The sequence below is a fragment of the Neopelma chrysocephalum genome, unplaced genomic scaffold, assembly GCF_003984885.1.
Source record: "Neopelma chrysocephalum unplaced genomic scaffold, ASM398488v2 Primary Assembly neopelma1_68, whole genome shotgun sequence".
Classification (NCBI taxonomy): domain Eukaryota; kingdom Metazoa; phylum Chordata; class Aves; order Passeriformes; family Pipridae; genus Neopelma; species Neopelma chrysocephalum.
In genome coordinates, this window is record NW_020897727.1 from 6,308,136 (window position 1) to 6,317,921 (window position 9,786).

Genomic DNA, 9,786 nt, shown 5'->3' on the forward strand with positions numbered 1-9,786 from the left:
TCATTCCAATAACCAGGCTTGAATTCCTCCCCAATTTCACACCCTGCTAAGTGAAATGGATCCGGGGCTGATAGGGCCGGCTCCTATCGTGCCGGCTCCCCGGCCAAAGCTCACACGCGGCCCTTTGGCACGCAATGGCTCTGCTTGCAAAACAATGCCCCACTTATGCCGCGCCAGCCACAACTCCAAAGCCTGTTTGCTGCTGTTTAAATTTGCAAAGGCTCCTTGCCAAGATAAAATACCCAAGGCCAGCGCTTGCTACATTATCACAGTCGGGCTTTTCAGCCACATAAAGGAGCCTTTTTTTGTTTTTCAGTTGTGTTTTTTTTTTTGGAGGAAAGGCTCGTTGGTGTGGCTGTAAAGCTGCAGGATTTGCATGGCGAGGGCTGGAGGGGCTGGAGCTGAGTGCCAGGAGACATAAACTTCCTGCTCCTGCACTGGCTGAGTCATGGAGATGGGGACAGCAGAGCTGGTGGCATGCAGGACTGCCCTACTGATGCAAAGGGTCCATGTCCTGGTGGTAGTGGCAAGAAATGGGCACGAATTTACCCCATGCAAATCACACATGGCACACAGATGTAAGGGCAAGGTGTAAAGTTGGGATTTGTTCCTCAAAACCCTGGTGTCAAAAATCTCATGCCAGGGTTTGAGGGTCCCCCACTCCTGCATGGTGGGTCCCTCCTGCTGGCTGTGGCCATGGGGCATCACTCTGAGGTGGCACAGCAGCCCTGGGAGCAGCGTGGCACAGAAATCCAGGGCCTCTTGGTGCGGCTCTGATGGGGCCTTCGATAAGGAGGGCTGGGTGTGTTGATTTAAAGTGATATTCCCCAGGCAGCTCCTGCATCCACCACCCGAGGGTTTATGAATGCAGCCCAAGCACAGTTCACCCCTTGTGGGATGGGAAACCCAGAAAAAAATGAAAATGGGGACTATTTCATCGATTTTTTTACAGGCCTCAGTCAGCTCCCAGGAACCAGGCTCCTCTCTGGGTTACCACTGGCATCACTCCTTGGATTTTTACATTTCAGCTCCTGGAAGAGGAGCTGGAAAGGGATGGAATGGGGGCAAAGGAAGTTTTGCTTTTAAAAACACATGTGATATTTATTGTCCACAGGGAGAGCAATCCCCACCTGCATTTGTTTGCCCTGCTGGGGGCTCAGCCCTTTCACCTGTCCTTGGAGCATCCTCCCACACCAGGGCTGACATGGGGCCACCTCCAGCCTCCTGCAGCCTTTCTGTGGCTCAGGAACATGGGTACAAGCCGAGCAGTGACGACAGGAGCCTGGCTGGCACTGCAGAGCCCTGCCTGCTGTTCCATGGGGCAGGTCCCATCCTGCCAGGAGCCCCAACATGCCAGACGGGTTGTGATTCACCACCCCAGCTCCCTGGCACCTGGAGCCAAGCAGCTCCGCTCCTCACTCCTCCAGAGCTGGTTGTGCCCAAAGGGCAGAGCTGAGGGTCCTCTGGGGCTGCCCATGCTCCCTGAGCACCTTAGAGCTTCCCATTCTCTTGGCACTTATTCCTGCAGACACAAATCCTGGGAGGCCACACCACTGCCATAGATAGAAACTCCTTCCCGTAAGAGCTGTGAATCCCACCAGCAGGTCATCTGGGACACCATGTGGGGACCACACCATGAAGAGAGGACCACACCATGAAGAGGGGACCACTAGGTCCCTACAAGTGAGGCAGAAGCAGGGGAAGCATCTCCCCAGGGTGAACCCATGCTCTGGCGGAAACACTGGCAAGGGAACAAAATGGTTGTGAGAACAGGAAAAAGCCAAACATCCAAGAAGGAAACCCCACCAGCTGCTGAAGCAAAGGAGCGGCAGGTCCAGCCCCTGCCCTGGCAGAAGGAATAACTCCTTCCCATGGCAGGGAGAGGGGGGATGGCCTCGCTGGGGGACTCAGAGAGCCGGGTTCAGCGCTGGGCTCGGCCTCTCCCCTGCCTGACCTTGGGAAGTCGGTTACTCGTGGTGACTCAGCCTCCATCTGTAAATCAGCCGATAACGCTCCCCTCGCCTATCGCTCCCTGTATCGGCTGCCCAGATTAACCAGGCAGGGACTGTTCCTGCCTGTGCCCTGGACAGTGCCCAGTCCAGCCCTGATGGGGCTGGGAGATGTGCAGGGGTGGGGGTGAGGGACTCCGGTAGGGTTTTGGCATGGAAGAGCTCCCAGGCTGCTCCTGTAAGGTGAATAAACCATCCAGGATGGTTCTCTCTGCGACAGGACCTGAGGGAATGGGTGGAGCTGTGTCAGGGGAAGTTTAGGTTGGACATTAGGAAAAGGTTTTTCTGCTAGAAGGTGGTCACCACTGGAACAGGCTCCCCAGAGTCACGGCCCCAAGGCTGCCAGAGCTCAAGGTGTGTTTGGACAACGCCCTCAGGGACAGGGTGGGATTGTTGGGGTGTCCTGTGCAAGACCAGCAGTTGGACTGATGATCCCTGAGGGTCCCTTCCAACTCAGGATATTCTGTGATTCTATGGGGCTGCTGCTCTCCAGGTGGGTAACGCAGTCGGCAGCACTGCAGTTCAGCTCAGAGATCAGGGAAAGGCGTGGGAGTGGGTGGCTGGAAAAAAAATCAAGATGCCAACTGGGTGGCATCACCCAGGCAAATGACCTTCACTGCTGCTGGTGGGAGGGAGATGGGTGGGAGCAGCATTCCAGTCCCTAAAGGGGCTCCAGGAGAGCTGGAAAGGGACTTTGGACAAGGGCCTGGAGTGACAGGACAAGAGGGAATGGCTTCCCACTGCCAGAAGGCAGGCTCCAGGCCAGAGTTGACTGGGATGGGGGAGAGGAGGAGACATGGGATACAGCCCAGTCCCACCTGGAGGTCATCCCAATCCCATGTTGGCGTGAAAAACGATAGATGGATCAGGGTGACCTGGCAAAGCAAATCCTGTAATTCCCGGCTGGGTAGTTGCAGAACTAGGTGTCAGTACGGACACTCTCTCTGGTCCCACCCCCATCCAACAGCATCCAAATGTTTTCCAAAGGAAATAAGATGGCTGGTGATAGGAGCAGAGAGGCTGTCCCAAGGGTTAGCTCAGCTTCTCACCCATTAAGGAGCAGGAAAGGCAGCTGGGATGTGCCAAGCAGGGCCAGGAGCTGCCAGGTTGCAGCCACCCCAGGGAAATCTGGGTTGGATCCACACATCCTCGACTGGGCAGCAATGGCAGAGCCAGGACCTGCATCCTCCTGTTCCTGGAGCTGCTGCCAAGTCAGGGGCAGCTTCCAACCTCCCCCCACATAAGGGGCTGGACTGGTTCTGGTGTGTTTTGGCATCAGGGAGCAAAGCCCTTTAAAGCATCCCTAAAAATCCAGAGGCATCGGACATCTGAGACCTCCCGAGCCCAAGACTGCGGCAGGAATAATCTCCCCAAGGAATCAGCAGAGGGGCTGGGGCTGACAGCATCATCTTTGTAGGGCTGTAATAAAGAATGACTTATTTTGACATTTATTTAAGAAATATTAATCTTTCATTTTCCTTCTAAATGCTCCTGTTTGCTAAGAAACTATCTGTTACATAAGTGGTCCGATAAATCTTCTAAGGTAAAATTACATGTTAGATGCTGCCAGAAGGGTACATTTAAGAATACTTCCTAAATTATCAACTGCATTAATCTTAATTACTTGGGTAAAAGTAGAGTCTGGCATTAGGGTGAACTAAATTGAACGGGTGTTTGTTTGTCTTTATCACATCACATATTTGAGATCATTTAACAGAAAGCAGATAAAAGGCATGTGGGGCAGTGAGGGGCAGAGAAGCTGCCTGATGGAAATGATGGCTGTGGATGACAAAGAGCAGGTGGGAGGGGACCCCTGGGGTGCCCAAGATGGCAGGACCTGCCTGGGGCAAGTGGTACCAGAGCAAAGCAGCACAGCAAAAATATCAAAAAAAATCAAAATTAACTCCTTAGACACCAGTTTGAGGGATGAAAGAGGTTTTACAGAGCATGGGGTGACAGGACAAGGGAGAATGGCTTTAAACTGACAGAGAGTAGGTTTAGATTGGATATTATGGAGAAATTCTTCCCTGTGAGGGTGGGGAGGCCCTGGCACAGGTTGCCCAGAGAAGCCATGGCTGCCCCATCCCTGGAGGTGCTCAAGGGCAGGTTTTAGAGCAACCTGGTCTAGTGGAAGGTGTCCCTGCCCATGGCATGGGGAGGAACAAGATGAACTTTAAGGTCCCTTCCAACCCAAACCATTCTGGGATTCCATGTGGGGGTCCCACAAAGAAACCCCCCCAGCTCTACGGGCTTTCACTGCCTCCACACAAGGGTGGCTCTGAACATGCTTTGGGTTTTTGTCCCCAGAAAGGGGCTTTTAATTCCTGACTCAAGGACTGAAATCCTATCGAGATGGATCAATCTAACCCAGCTCAGCTTCGGTTGGAGCTGGGAACTGGTCCTTCTCAAAACCTTTTAAACTTTCTGCCTCTTGCTGCTACACTACTGCAGGGCCAGAAAAGCAGCCAGGGAGGTCCCTGAGCATCCCTTCAGCTAGGAACATCCCTGGAGCCTGCCCGGGATGAGGAAGAGAGCATCTGGCTCCCAAAAATAGCATCCAAGCCCGTGCTGTCAGCTGGCCCGTACCTTGGCACTCTCCGCCGCTCAGCTACTGCCGGGACTCACTTTCACCTCCCATGAAATATGAATTTCTTGGCTGCAAAGGAAAGAGAAAAATATGTCAGGAATCTGTGCTTGGCTTGGTTGCAGCACTGCGGCGAGTGGGGAGCGTCAGGAGCCAAAAGGAGGGGTTTGCACCCCAAAATGCCCCATCAGGGCCACCCCAGCCGGGTCCCTGTGGGTGGGTGGCTTTGACTGGGTACTGTGGGAGTAAGGAAACTGGATGGAGATGGGGTTCCATCTCCCTCTTTTCTGCATCCCAGCTCCATCCCTGCATCCTGGACACCGCCTCCACCCACGAGGGTCCTGCAGACCAGACACCTCATTGTAATCATGGTCAGAATATGGCCCTAAAAGGCAGCAATGGTAGAGGAGGAGGAAGAGGAGGAAGGGGAGATTGAGGACAGCCAAAGCCCAAACCACAGCCCTGGGCCCGCTCAGGGCATGGGGCAGCTTCCAACCTGCTGCCACCAGGCCTGACCCTGCACTCCTCACCATGCCATTCCCAAGCTTCCATGCCCCTCAGATGGGAATTTATTCCCATGTTTGGATAAAGATGGGGATTCTCAGGGATTGCTGTTACCTCCCTACCAGACCCAGGCCCAGCCTGCAGTTCACTCACGTTCATTGCTCCCGAAGAGAACATGGATTATATCCAGAAACATCAAACCCTCTTCTGACATTAACACATTTCCCGGTGAAATAAAGAGAAAAGAGGGATGAGGGATCTGGTTCCTGTCTGGACATGATGCAGCAGGAGGGAGCATCACATCCAGAGAGAAGTGATACCCACCTCCCCTGCTAGCCCTGGTTCCTGCTTGTACCTGAAGCTGGGACAGGGACAAGGGACTGTGGCTGCTCAGGACCAGAGGGGCAGGTTTGGGATGGAAAGAAAAGCTGGGAGGTGGCTGGGGGAGGCTGGAGCACCCCTTGGACAGAAACCACAGTGGGAAGGAGCTGAGTCTTGGTGCTGAGAGCTTGAAAAGGACCTTGTAAGAGGGGTTGTGAAATATCGTGGGGATGCACATGCACAGGGACACATGGACATGGTCCTGGATGTTCTGGTCTGGCTGTGTTGGGGCAAGAAGTGATTTCCAGTATATTTTTCTGGCCCAAGGAGAAGTTGGAAGATTACTCAGAAAGTTTGTTTTTTGCTCACAATGATCCAAAATTGATTTTCTGGATCTGAACAGCTTTGAATTTCCAAACTGGTGAGAATTCCTTGTCGGCCGCGGAGCCTCCGTCACTCATGGGGCTGTGAGCACTTGTTGAGGCGCTGGGGACAGCCCACCCTTGGCCCCCTTGATTTGTCACCTGGGGAATTAGGACTTTGTTTTTTGAAAGTTTTGGTTGCACCATTGTTGTTTATTCGGTTTTGTCAATAAAGAGCTGTTATTTTCCTTTTCCACACCTTTCACCTGAAGCCTCTTAATTTCAAAGTTGTAATAACGCAGAGGAAGGAGGTTGGCTCTCCTTTTCTGGCCCGCCCTCCTTAACGGACCTTTGTGTCTCGCTAAACTAAGACAATGCTCCTGTTTACTAAGGAACTATCTGTTACATAAGTGGTCCGATAAATCTTCTAAGGTAAAATTATGTGTTAGATGCTGCCAGAAGGGTACATTTAAGAATACTTCCTAAATTATCAACTGCATTAATCTTAATTACTTGGGTAAAAGTAGAGTCTGGCATTAGGGTGAACTAAATTGAACAGGTGTTTGTTTGTCTTTATCATATCACATATCTGAGATCATTTAACAGAAAGCAGATAAAAGGCATGTGGGACAGCTAGGGGCAGAGCTGCTGCCTGATGGAAATGATGGCTGTGGATGACAAAGAGCAGGTGGGAGGGGACCCCTGGGGTGCCCAAGATGGCAGGACCTGCCTGGGGCAAGTGGTACCAGAGCAAAGCAGCACAGCAAAAATATCAAAAAACCCAAAATTAACTCCTTAGACACCAGTTTGAGGGATGAAAGAGGTTTTAAAGGACAAGGGAGAATGGCTTTAAACTGACAGAGAGTAGGTTTCGATTGGATATTATGGAGAAATTCTTCCCTGTGAGGGTGGGGAGGCCCTGGCACAGGTTGCTCAGAGAAGCTGTGGCTGCTCCACCCCTGGAGGTGCTCAAGGGCAGGTTTTAGAGCAACCTGGTCTAGTGGAAGGTGTCCCTGCCCATGGTAGGGGGAGGAACAAGATGAGCTTTAAGGTCCCTTCCAACTCAAACCATTCCATGATTTTGTGATAAGACTGGAAGGGTGGGTGTCCCACAGGGTGCTGGGGAAGGAAAAGGGCTCTGGACACCAGCACATCCCACATCACTCTGTGTGTGACCAGCCCAGATCCCATGGTACACAGACAGAGCAGGATGCCCCATATCCTCTGGTCAAGTTTTTCCCAAAATTTGGCTGCTGTCCTGCTTGTTTGGAGAAGGGCATCGTGCCTGAGTGTGCCTGGGTCCTCTCTCTGAGATGAGCACATCGTGTGGTATTTTAAGGCACAGAACTGAAATGAAGTGGGGGATTAAGTGCTCCCTTTCACTGGGCCTTGGAGAGGGATCAAATATTGCTGCGGTGAAATCTCCCCGTCGCCCAGGTCTGTGTGACCTGGGCACACTCATTATCACAGAGGGAATTTGCATAAGCCAAAAGGCAGGATTTTTCTCACTATTTCTCACTTTTGTTTTTAAGGAAAATTTGTCCACTGACATCCCCCTGCAAGGAAAGCTGAAGGGGAACTGGTGGATAAAGGGGAGAAATTATTCTGTGCTGCTGGCGATGTGGATAAAGGGTGGATTTAGAGGAAGGGGAGCTCAGAAGCAACACCATAACCATCCACATCCCTGGCTGAACCCCCAGGCATCACCAGGGCACACCGGTGTCCTGTGATACCATATCCCCCTTACCCCACCCTCCTGGGATAGGGCCCCGCTCCGCATTTCCCTCCTGGCCTTCCATGACCCCCCAAAAAAGGAAGAAAAAAGCAAAACAGCCAAGGCAATGACACCATTCCCAGGCCAATATCACGTTTCCTTCCTCCCGGCAGAGCCTGGGTTTGCTCCAAGCTGCCTTCCCCCCACTCCTGCTCCCAGCCCTGGTCAAACAGGGACAGGAAACCCGAGAGCAATGAGCACATCGAGCACATCCCCGGCACCTTCACCCAAGCCTCATTCAGCTCCTTGTCCTTTTGGCATCTTCCTCCTCTCCCTTCGGAGTGGCTGCTCAGGAATGGGGGGCAGTTCTGCCTTGGGGCGCATGCACGCACACACACCCCTCCACAGACATACACAACACATCACTGAGTGAATTAATTGGCTTGAAGCAATTAAACAGTCGCAGACTTCAAGTGGAGGCAAACCCAGCCCTCATCCCTTGGGTAGCTGGGAGCCCCCAGCCTAGGAGAGGGACCATGGAAGGTCACTTCCCTGGGGTCTCATCCTGCTGATGATTGATCTCTGGGGATAATGGTCTTGCTGAGCTCCAGCAGACAGACAGACAGACAGACAGACACAGATCTCCAGCTCCCTGGTGGAGGCTGATCTCTGCAAGAGCAGTGAAATCCTGGTATTCCTTCGCAAACTGCTCCAGCTGAAAGGAGGCACTAGCCCAGAGACCCACACACAGCCAGGATTTGACCGATGGAGAGAGGAGCATCTCACCTGGGGCTCAGATGGACCACATGTGGCGCAAGGACCATGGAAAGGACAAGGACTATGGGTGGCACAAGGAGCATGGGAAGCAAAAGGACCACAGGTGGCACAAGGAACACAGGAAGCACAAGGACCATGGGTGGCACCGACCAGCAGCTCCAGCACCGCTGCTCTGAGCACACCCACCAACCTGGTTCAGATGATTGTGTCGCCCCAAAATCTTGGGATGACCCACATCCAGCATCCATTCCTGCTGACCCAGATCCCTCATCCACTATAACCCACCCACCCCTGGTGGTACCCAATGCTGCACCAGCTGCCTCAGCCCAGAAAGCAGGGATGCTCCCGTCCAGCCTGAACTAGTTCCCACAAGATCTGATAGGAGGAGACTGCTGCTAGATTTGGGGGCTTTTAAGCTGTCAACTTTCCTATAATTATTAGCAATGTTTTAAATCAGTTCTCTTCTGAAATTTGCTTCTGAAAGACAAGATTAATGAGCATTTCCTTTGGGGATTTATTGCACTGTTAATTATTCTCTTCCAGAAATTTGGTTCAGAATATTATCAGCTTTTTTTTTCAATTAAAAGTGATTATAATTTGCTCTATATAAAAGAAAAGTGGATTTAAAATAAAAATATAATATCCCCCTTTCCTGATTAACTATAATAGTCAAGTGATGGAGATAAAAGTAGCCGGTGGCTCTGGCAGACCACGTTGTGCAGACATGAACTTGGTGGCCCCCCCGGCAGCAGTTCCAGCCCTGATGGGGTCCAGTTTTTGGGATAACGGGATTCATAGAGGCCAACTTGTAATTTATGGAGATTTCCTGCAGAGGGAAGCAAAGGTGTCTGCAAGGAGCCACCCGGCGCGGTGCCAACTTTGGACAAGGGGTTCAGGGAGGAGGAGGAGGATGGGGATGGGGAGACCCAGGGATGCTGCTCCCAAATAATATTTGGATGCAATTTCAGATGTCAGGAGATGCTTGGTGGGATCCCAATCCCAATGGGAAGGGGCTGGAAGAAGCAGTGGTTTCTCTTTTAACCAGAAGAATGCCTTTTGCACCAGGTTTGACGCAGGGACAGCCCTGGAGAAGGGGCTCCAGTGCCCTCTCTGGTTCCCAGGCTTTTTGCCCTCCCCAGCAGACATTCCTCGTGTGTCTCCCAAATGCAAAACATTCCGAAAATGCTCTGAGTACAAATGCTCACTTGGTGGGGGACGGATCCGATTACACCCTGAGCACAGTGGGGAGCAGCCCCACGCAGGGCTTTGCTGGAAAACCCCACAGACTGCACAGCACCCAGCCCACATCCCCTGCCAGGCTGGATTTAACCCAGACTGCCCCTACAAAGCCACATTGCTCCCCTTGGCTCATGGGAAGCAAAGGAAACGTTCAGAAAAATGCAAATTTTGGCTGGGAGATGCCCCATTCTGGCACTGGGGACAGGCAGGTTTGGGGGGTCCCTGGTGAGGTCATGGCTGAGGTGACCCAGGGGTGCAGTCTGTGTCCCTCTGTAA